Genomic DNA, 11,244 nt, shown 5'->3' with positions numbered 1-11,244 from the left:
TAAGCAAGTTGGTCTGGGATCTATTCCACTTTTAGGCCCTAAAGTGAGTCCTTTAAGAAGTATGTGATTTATTGATGGGCCAGGGTCATTGCTCAAAAGGAGGACAACCCATTGAGCAATTCAGATACACACAGTAAACTCTGTTGTTGCTGTTAGGTGTTGTGGTATCAGTTTGACTCATAGCAGTTGCTCAGCACAATGAAATGCTGCCTGGTCCTACACCATCCTCACACACTTTAATATTTGAGGTCATTTTTGCAGCCACTATGCTAACCCATCTCCTTGAGGGGTTTCTTCTTTTTCTCTGACCCTGGGGCTGGAGTACCCAATAAGCAAAATAAGGATGGCTTCACTTGCTAGTCTGTAGTGAACAATTTCACAAGTGCCCCATGTAATTGTTCACTACCGATGAGCCAGTAAGCCTGGCCTGACCTCTTTTACCTGGATCTCCATCCTGTCAGGGACTGTGCATTTAAAAAGAGGCTTCGGGTCTCTAGGAAGGCCCCATGAGGATAGGAAAGATGCTAACCACACTTAGAAGTTGAATCCTTGGTGTCGTGAAATGATTCACTGCAGATTACTAAATAGACACAAAACACAAAACAAAGCGCCCTTTGCTGTCTTCACTGCTGCTTCCATGACTGTCGCTGGTCCTGGAGTAAAGCTGTACTTGCCGTTTGTTCCGTAATCGGATGCTGATTGATTTGCTCCCTTACCAAACTTAATGCCTTCCTCCAGGGTCGGGTCCCTCCCTTCTTCTAAGGAACATTTTGGCTCTACTTCCTCCAAGACAGATCTGTTCATCCTTCTGGCAGTCCCTGATTCAGAGGCTTCCTGGTTTCTTTGAGCTTCCTTCTTCCCAGGTGAGCTTTCACATGCATATGAGGTGACTGGAAACGTCATGGCTTGAGGCAGGCACACCTTCCTTCTCAAGGTGACCCTGGACCTTTGTAAAGAGGGCTTCAGCAGATAGATCCAAAACAAAGCGCCCTTTGCTGTCTTCACTGCTGCTTCCATGACTGTCGCTGGTCCTGGAGTCCAGTGAAATCCTTGGCGACACCCAACTTTTTCGCCATTTGTCTTGATGTTGCTTTAGGGGTTCACTAGGGAGGACTTTTGTTTTCTTTGAGGTGTGATTCATATGGCAGGTCTTAGTCTCCGGTTTCCAATTGTTGTATCATGTGCATATGACAGGTTATTAAGGAGTCTGCCTCCCATACGGATGCCTCCCTCCTTCTTCAGATCAGCCAGCTTCTTGAATTATTTGCTCGGCAACTATCTTGAGTAAGTGTGAAAAGATCCAGTGTTCATGCATACCTTTCCTGATCTTAAACCACACGATACCCTCCTTCTTTTCGGTTCTCACGGCTGTTTCTCGGTCTATGTACAGGTTCCTTATGAGTACAATTAAGCACTTGGGAATTCTCCTTATTTACAATGTCACCCATAAATGCTAAAATTCACAGTCAAATACCTTTGCATAGTCATTTAAAATGCGGGCAAACATCTGGTAGTCTCTGCTTTCAACCAAGATCCATCTGAAATCAGCCACGAGGTCCCTCGATCCACATCATCTTCTGAACATGGCTTTGAATCGCTGACAGGTTCCTGTTGGTGTACTGATGCAACTGTTTTTTAATGATCTTCGGTGACATTTTACTCATGTGTGCTGGACATGGTATGGGTTAATAACTTCTGCCTTCTGTTGGATTGGACGCTACGCCGTGGCTACCTCACAACCATGACACACACGTGTGCAAGCATGTTGGGGGAGCACAGAGAGAGTCGCAAGTCATTCCAACTAGAAGAACATCATTTTCTTTCTTTGAAGAACTTTCAGGGCTTTGGTAGCCAAGTGGAAATTCCCCGGAAGAGAAAGGGAGGCCCAGAGATGTGACAACCTTGGAGTAAGAGTGGCTGGCACTGGAGGTGGGTGAGGACAAGGGGAAGGAACGGCTGGGATACCGGGCTGCCACCTCGCTTGGCCAACCAGCCTCACCCCTGTCTTCCCTCGGACCAAGTACTTGGTAAAAGGGTGGTGCCAGCTTCCAGCCAAGCAGGAGCGAGCCACAAGAAGCGAGAGGATCAAAGTGGCCTCTGCTGCCAAAGCACACAGCTCTGGGCTAGAGCTTTGACGTTGGTGTGCACCCTGCTCTCCCACGCTCACCTCAGGAGGCCATTCTTCAGCAGCCGTGAGAGAATCCTTTCTCGGAGGTGGGCAGTGAGGACTCTTTCAAATGATGAGCCACAGAGAAGCTGGCTTTCATCCAGACCAAACACTCTCCACAGCCCAGGCCGATCAGCCCTCTAAAAGCATGGTTTGTTAAGGGGGTTCATGGGAGACAGACACTGGGACCAGAAATGAGGCGGCCATCAGGGGTGGAGGGAGAAGTTCAAACACCAAAATGATCTCCTTATTCTGGCCCGCCCTGTCTCGTGCGATACTTGCTTCTGATGCTCACAAGCCACTCAGCGGCAAGGCTTTTTGCTTGTGGGGCTGGGCCTCCCTCTTCTGCAGGTACTTGTAGTTTTCCATGGGACACCATCACCAGTGACTACTGAGTAGACATCGACTTCCTGGGGACCCTACGCATGACAGACTAGAACAGTGTATCATAAGAATTTGAATGGCTTACCAGACCTTTCTTCTGAGGCAACTCTGGGCGGACTCGAACCACCAACTATTCTGTTAGCAGTTGAGTACATTAGCCATTAGGAACACCTACTGCCCCGTATTCAAGTTGGTGACTTCTACATCTTCATTCCCTCTAGGCTGTGAGCCACCTGTGAGCAGTCTTGGAAACTTACAGGGGCGGTTTTACCCTGTCCTAAAAGGTTGCCGTGAGTTGGCATCAGTGAGTTTGGTTTGGTTTCTGATAGTCACTGCCATGAAGCTGATGCTGGGGCCATAGTGACCCTCTAGGGTAGGGTAGAAGCACTCCCGTGGGTTTCCAAGACTGTAACTCTTTAGGGGAACAGGCAGCCTTGTCTTTCTCCCACAGAAGAGTTGGTAGTTTTGAGTTTCAGACCTTGTGGCTCACAGGCCAATGCAAACTTGTGAGGCCACCAGGGCTCCTCCTCTTCTGCTCGTAAGGGAAATGAAAACATTTTAGGCCAAGCAGCCCTCTGCCTGCTTGGCCTAAAGGTTAGGTAGCTCTGAGCATGAGGGTCAAAGAGTAATGCTGCAGCCACCAAGCAAAACCGGCCTTTTGCTGACTAGGCATTCTGGCACTTTCTATCAGCTCTGGGTGGAGGTAAATATAACCAAACGTGGGACTGCAAAGATACTGGTTGAAGAAGGGAGACAGCAAATCCAATAGCCAGGTTTCTGATTAGGGTAACAATTGGTGCCATTCCCTGAAAGAATTCAGTAGGAGGAATACGCTTGAGCTCAGTTGGAGACCTATTGAATGTGAATCAAGTGATTCTGGGATGTCTTAGAAGGAGGAAAAGCCTGTGAACATTGGCTATCTGAGCGTAAATTTCTTAGGAAAGAAGATGGGGATGCAGACCGCGATCTGAAGGTATCCGATGGCCCGTAGTAGGCCCTCCATAAATCTGCCCTGGGTTGGGGTTGCAGACACTCCAAGGCTGCCTGAGAACCCAGCACAAACACTGCAGCCCCCGGCTGGAAGGCTGACTGTGGGAGGGCCGCACACAGACTGATGCTGAGAGAAAACACAGAACAGCCTTTGTCTGATTATGATCGACGCAGACAACTGGAGGGCATATTTCAGCTCAAAATACCCAAGGTGTGTGAGGCCCGCGCGGGGCGGAGTGTTGTCGGGAGTCAGCTGGACTAGCAAGAGCTTGCCTTCTACCTGGAAGATCTGGGAGACCCAAGAGGAGCCTCGAGCCATGCTTATTGCCCTTTCCGCTTATTTCCCCGAAGCGTATTTTTTAAAGCTGTTGGTAGATATTATATAATCACATTGTTTAAATATTTGAGATGGTGATTACACCGCCATTCAATTTTAATTGCTACTTCTGTTAACATGTCAGATAGTCTCAGGCGAAATTAATTAGGACCAGAAAATTGATGGATGGCCTTTAAAATGCAAAGCTTTAGAAACCAAGCTGTCTCATAACACAACACCACCACTCTAGAGTGAACGTGGACAATTGAACTTCTTCAGTGGGCGATGATCTCCCCCCACAGTCACCTGTTGTTAGTGTCAATGCAGTTGAGCCTGCTCAAAATCACGGTGACGTTAAATGTCTAGCAGGGGAAATGTGCCCTCTTCATCACTGGTGGTTCGTGTGAGTCCACAGTTGCGGCCATGGTGTCCAGAGAGAGGTTCCCTTGGTTTGGCTGGCCCTCCCTCCACTTTACCAAATACGCTGTCCACTTGGGGGGATTGGTCTTCCCAATGACATGCCCAAAGTAAGTGAGCCCCAGTGTCAGCCTCCCTGCTTCTAAGAAGAATTCTGGTTGTTTTCCTTCTAAAATGAATTTGTGACTTCTTTGAGCAGTCTACAGCATTTTCAATATTCTTTGCCAGCACCACAATGCCTTCATTCATCTTCGGCCTTCCTGTACTAACTCCCAGGAGTCTTTGTAATACGAGGTACAGAGGTAAAACACACTGCTGAGAATAGCGGAATTAAAACCATTTAATCCACTCCCCTTATGAAGCAGAGCTCCCTTCTTCTTTAAAAAAAAATCATTTTGTGGGGGGGCTCTTACAGCTCTTATAACGTCCCATACATCGATTGTATCAAGCATAGTTGTACATGTGTTGACATCATCATTTCCAAAACATTTTCTAGTTGAGCCCTTGGTATCAGCTCCTCTTCTCCCCTCTCCCCTCCCCACCCTCCCTCCCACCCTCATGAGTTCTTGATCAAGTGTATGTTGGTATTATTATTTCGCATCTTACACGGTCCGTTGTCTCCCTTCATCCACTTTTCTGTTATTCATCCCCTTGGGTGGGGGGGCTACATATCAGAGAGCCCTTCTACTGCAAGACTGACAGCTAACCTGTCAGCACCTGCCAAGGCAACCTCACCTGTGGCTGGCTTGTTTTCATTGTTACCAAATTCTCTTAAATTCTACTGGAATCAAGTTTCCTATAATTCTCCTTTTTAAAAAACCCTTTTAATTGTGAGGGGTGAAGATGTACAGAGCAGATCATCAGTTTTGCATTCAACAAGGCATACACTTTTGTTTTAACTCATTGGTTATCATCAGTTGGTAAGTATAACATCACTTATCCCACTTTCCCCCTTTTCCTGGTTTCTATTCCTCCTTCTTCCCTAACCTTCTGAGCCTTGTCCTTGGGTGAGTGCTGCCCTTTGACAACAAATGGTTAATGACCCTAAGAGATGCATATATCCCTAGTGGTCATTGTTTTTCTCATAGACCTGTCTATTGTTTGGCTGAAAATTGAGCCACGTGGGTGAGTTCATTTCCAGACCCGAAGGGTGACTAAGGTTATGACCATAGCCTCAGGAATCCCATTAGTCTCCCTCTGAGCAGTAATCCCGGTCTTCATGATTTTGAATGTTGTTCCCCATTCTTCTCCCACTGTGTGCAGGATTTTCTAACGTGGTTCCTTTCAGAGCAGCTGGGCACCATCTAGTTCTTCTGGTCTCAAGATTTGTGGAAGCTGATGTGCAAATCATGCATTTATACATTTTGACTAATAATGTCCACGTGTCTTTGATGTTTATCACTCTTCTTTCCTCTGGTCAGGGAGAGACCACTGGTTCCACCTTAGATGGCCACTCTAGCGCTTTCAAGACTCAAATTGCTACTCACCAAATCAGGCTGTAGAACATTGTCTTTGTGGATGGTGTCATACACCACTATTGGTGAACCCTGCGACCATGGTCTTTGGTCCCTAAGCCCATTGATTTGTCTGTGAAGATGTTTCGTTTCCTAAGAAGTTTTCATGCCCTTCCCACCTCCTTTTTGCTCAACTATATTCATGAATGCATTTGCTTCAGGGGTACGTACCCATGGACAGATATCCTTTGTCAAACTTCTATCTTTGTGTAGGAATACTCCCACCCTCCTTCCCGCAGCCATTCGGCCTGTCTGTCTACACATCTACTTGTAGATCACTGTTACTGCCAGATCGTGGACAATAACACACTTACCTCTGGGTCCCCTAACTCTAGCACTCCCGCCGTCTCTAGTCCTGCCTCTGTCCTGTTTATGCCAACGTCCCTCTGACTGTGCATGGCCTTCCACTTTGCACACATTACCTCTTCTTGACTTCCTCTCCATTTGGAAGCTCCGTAATGATACCACTCCCTCTCGTTTCTTTTGTAGTGGTCTTGGATGCAAATTGATCTCTCTGGTTCCCTCTTCTGTCTTGTTAGTTTGTTTTACTTAGGATATTTCTTTATTATGACTTCTGGGTGGCATTGTCATGTGTGTTAGTCTCAGGTGGTTGACTTCTGTTGTCCATTTCCAGTCCAAAGGACTCCCTTCAGTATGCATTCTGAGGCTGATCTGTTGTTTAAGCAATTCCATTAATTTCTGTTTATCTGGAACTACCCTAATTGACCATTATATTTGAGGGACGGTTTTGCTGAGTACATGCTTCTCGGTTGAGGGGTGATCTAATTGCATGCAGGAGACATTGGGAAACCTGCTTTATAGATGAATGGGCACTGTGCCTTTTGGAGTTGATTGTGCTGGGTTAGAATTGCAGCCCTGCTATCTGTCCATTGTGTGGCCCTGGGCTCTGGCTTCCTCATATGGACAATGGGTATGAACACGGTTAACCTTGTAAGGGAGCATGGATTACAAGCAGGAACAATTTGGAAGCGCATGCCATTCTGCCTGGGACTAAGCTTTGGGATTTTCATTTTAAACCTGAGACTGAGTGTCCATGGAACTCCTTTAGAAAATGTAAATAGAGCAGACAAAACACTATTAAAGCCTATTTCTTTTTTTTTTATTAAAGCCTATTTCAAGGTCACCTGGTTCAAGTGTCTGTTGATGTTTACAATTATCTGTAAATTTAAAAATCAATATCCAATCAGGGTTAATAAAAGAATTCTAATAAATAATAGAACCAAGAGTGAGCATCCCCTTATCGTCACTCACCCCAGCCCTCCCTCCTTCTCCGCAGTAGGTGTACTCCCTCCTTTGCTGCAGTCTTCCAGGTGCGCAAATGCACCTTTTCTTTAAACAGGAGCTCGAGCTCTGCGGACGACTCGGCTACTTCCTTTTTCATCCAGCACGATTTGATGGAGCTTTTCCACGCTGCAATCTGAGCTGTCGGTCATTCCTCTTCCCCGTCATATTTATTCTGACAGGTTGTAACGAGGAGTTTTAAAAAAAGTAATTCCAGGGAAACATGATGTTTTCCTCCGGTCTGTGATTCTGAACAGTCAGATGAAATCGGAGAAGTTCAGGTTCACATCTATTTCATCTCTAATATGTGGCACTGATCCAGAGAGCAGGTGGGGAGATCCTTCAGATAAAACAATTGGGGGCATCTTAAACGAGCTGGCATTGCTTTTGCAACATTTATAATTACCCCTTCCAATTACATGGCACTTTGTCCTTTATACCGTGGTCGGCAGTGATAGCATCCTGCAAGGACTTTGAACCTGAAGAAACTGAGGTCCTAAGAGGCATCAGTGATGCTGTGTGAATCCAGGAATGGGGACGAAGAGACCTGCTCTGGCTCCTCAAGCCCCTAGGCTAACAGATGGACCACGGGCAGGCGTGCCTTGGCCCCATGCCATCTGATCTCCTCTCTTATTTGAGCTGAGACCACTTCTTCAGTTACAGAGGGATGCTGCTCCGGGCCACTCCTCATCCAAACAAAATTGTAAGCGCTGCTTGAGCATCTTCTTTGTGTCCAAATACAAACTGTTTGTTAATGTAAAAGGTAATCTCCAGTTCACGGTTTTAAAAAATTCAAACTAATACCTCAATCCCTACTCCCCTATGATTCAACTCAGGAGTCTGATGCATAATCTCCTCCATATACAGAGGCCAGCACAGGCTGTCTTGGTTTGTCTTCCTCCCAAAAGGAGCTCTGCCCGGCGCTGTGACAGAATTCAATGTGTGAGGACAGTGGGACTTGCACAGGGCTAAGTAGCAGGCTTCCATCCCACCTTGGACAAGCCCACTCTCTACCAGGAGGCTGGTGCCTCCTCCTCCCAAGAGGGGCTTGGCCTGGATGAGCTCTCCCATGTCAGAGAACCCAGGGACTCTTGGGCTCTCTGCATACAGGAGTAGTCGTTCTGGGGAAAGGGGACCTGGCTCTGACAGTCCACAGAATTCCCCGCCCCCATTCATTCTTAGGGTTTCGAGGGAACCCCTGAGAGTCTAATTGTCCGAGGCTGACCTTGCATTTTAATGGAGAACAATGAGGAAAGTGGGGGACAGACAAGAAAACCCACTTTTCTTGCGCGGCCTTTGGGGTGGGTTGGCCTTGGCTGGTGACACTTGGAATGTTTACCAAACGTGTCCAGTTCTATCATTTCATGGGAATGAGGTGAGATACTCCAGGTGGAAGAACAAGCCGTCCTTGCCTCCCACTGACAGGGTTTATGGGGGCCCGGAAGGCCAGTGCTTCTCCTCTCAGGTTGGTAGTGCTGGGAGCGAGGTCAGCTTCTCACAGTGTGAGGTTTTATGTCAACGTGGGCGGCACTCTCTCATGATAGTAGCTAACTTGGTGTGACTAACTCCATGATGGGCTCTTTTGTGAAGCAGCCAAGCAATTGCGGGGAGAATGGACCTCCTTAATCTGGTCACAGCCTTGATACGATTGAGGGAGGTTTCATTCAGGGTCAGTACGTGGAAGCTAGCCGATTCTTATTGCTGGATTGGGATCCTGCAGCTGATTCACCGACTTTCTGTTATAACCACCTGCCGATCCCAGGAGCCATCAGCCAGACTGCCAACGTTGGAGTCATTTGGCAAACCTTTGATTCATTCAGCTCTGGCATCTCCCAGCCTGTGGTCTTCTTGCTTCCAATTTGCCAGCTCCTATAGCTACAGGGGAAAGAAGACCTCAGTTTGTATCCGAGCCACACACTTGAACCAAAGTGGACCTACTCACTTCTACCACGGTGTGAGCCATCTCTTGACCTGTACAGATACATTCTACAGACATACAAGCATCCCTGGCTTTGCTTCTGTAAAGAGCTCAGCCCAGTACAGGGAGCCTGCAGGAGGGGGAAAACTAACTGCCAGCACCCAGCATCCTTTTTCTTCTCCCCAGGGCCCTCGATCACCTGGACCATGAGAAGGGAGTGTCAGATGAAGGGAACGTTAGAGTCTTGCTTGCGACACGAAGAAGCTTCTGCTGTAAAGGTGATGTCTACCAGGATTCAAGCCTGTAGGAGACATTGAGAACTTTGTCTAGCTAAGCTGGGCCTCTTGGGAAACCCCAGCGTCCCCCCCGGTCAGCAGGGTGGGCTGTGTGGGAGGTACTGGAGCCTGTGGCTTCTCTCAGCTCTGCTTACCCAGGAGAACGGCTCATCCTCGCTCCTCCGGGCCTATCACTCCTTCGTCACGAAATTAAGTGTTTGCCACTGTGACACCCCCACCCCCACCCCCGTTCAAAGGAGCGTGGAGACCATGGACTGTAGATTTCAACAGGACGCCGAGATGAAAGCCAGACACATCTGCTGGTTTCATGAGAAAGTGCTGAAGTTTTGTTATGTGTGTGGTTTGATTTATCGGACTGTGGGACTTCCAAGCTGCGTTTGAAAGACCCGAGCGACACCCTGACGTTCCGCCAGACCCGCGTGTTCTAGGGGAAGCCTGGGGAAGAGCCCCACGCAGACAGGGCCATTCCACTCTTGTCTCTTTAGCAAATGTGCTTCTTGGGCTTATCTACAAGCCCTCTGAAAGTGTTGCTGCTGCAACCGATTTGAAAACTACTGACCCGTTGCCTCCAATTCCCCGAGCATGCTGATCCCGATATGCCGTTTATGAATCTGCCTTTTGTTCTGGGAAGGTCTGGAGAACCTCGTTCGCTCGCTTCCCAACTGTACCATGAGTACCTCCTTTGTCCCAGGTATAGCCGTGCATCACAGAAAAGCAAAAGACCTAACACAATTCCTCCAGGAGACTGTCAGCACTGCCTCTGGTAGTGGAGGGGCCCTGGTGGCCTCGTGGTCACCTTGGGCTGCTGATTCATGGCAAGGTCAGCAGTTTGAAACCATCGGTCTCTTTGTCTCTCCCCTCTGCCCTGCCTCTCACTGATCACAAACAAGCGATAGACAGCTCTGATGGAGTCGTAAAGAAAACTTGTCACACTTCGAGGCTCAGGCAGAAAGTATTGCTCAGGTTCCATGCACAGGGTCCTCCCCGGCAAGATGTGCTTGAACGTGTCTGTAATCAGTGGATGGCGCCAAGCGCTCTCAGGAAGGTACTCGCCTTCCCCTCATTTGGGTGCCTTCTGAAACCAGTTCAATGGCTTCCCAAGGGGTCGTGCTGGACCTGTGCAACTCGAGAGGTTAGCTCAGAAGGCTACGGCGACTGTTTGCTGAGCCTCCCCAGTGGTCATCTGGACAGATGTCCTGGAAGGACATAGGACAACCATGGGAGCTTATTATGAAGATGTGGCAAGACAATGGAAAATGGCGCTGGGAAGTCCATGGTCAGGAAAGTTGTGCCAACGACCTTTTCCCATTCTAACGATGCACCTGCACTCATTCCTTCATGGTACGAGGTTCTCCTGTGAGGATTTTCTTGGGAAACCTTATCCTATCCACCGTGCCGCCCCAATTTTGCCCCCTTACACTACTTTTTGTCAAAAAAGTTCACAAGAACACAATCTGGGTCCCTCAAGGGTACCAGAACTGCTATTCTGACATGGTATCAATCTGAGAGCGTCGAATTATTTTATTTTATTTGCGCCAAATTCTTAGAGGAAGGGTGAGAGATGGAAACAGCACCTTCAGTGGCGCACAGGCCTCAAAACCCAAAGTCCTTGCTGTCGGTCCTGTGCATTCCCACTCAGAGCGCCCCTATAGGACAAAACAGACCTGTCCCTGCGGGTTTCCAAGGTGGTACATCTTGATGGGAGTAGAAAGCCTCATTTTTCCTCTTGTGGAGCATCTGGTGGGTTTGAACCACTGACCTCTCATTAACAGCTCTGTGCGTAGCCCACCCTGCCACCAGGCCTCCTGTACAGACCTGGATGAAGGCTACACCAGGAAACAATAACTTCATGCTTTGATCTTCTGGTTAATGAAACTGTCTATGGATTGTTTATCACGATACTTTTTGGCTTACTATCATGTCAGTAGCATGGTGCCCCC

Source organism: Echinops telfairi, unplaced genomic scaffold (genome assembly GCF_000313985.2).
Source record: "Echinops telfairi isolate 266 unplaced genomic scaffold, ASM31398v2 ScPeMD7_9;HRSCAF=40, whole genome shotgun sequence".
NCBI classification, from domain to species: domain Eukaryota; kingdom Metazoa; phylum Chordata; class Mammalia; order Afrosoricida; family Tenrecidae; genus Echinops; species Echinops telfairi.
Note: the sequence above shows the minus strand (reverse complement) of the source record.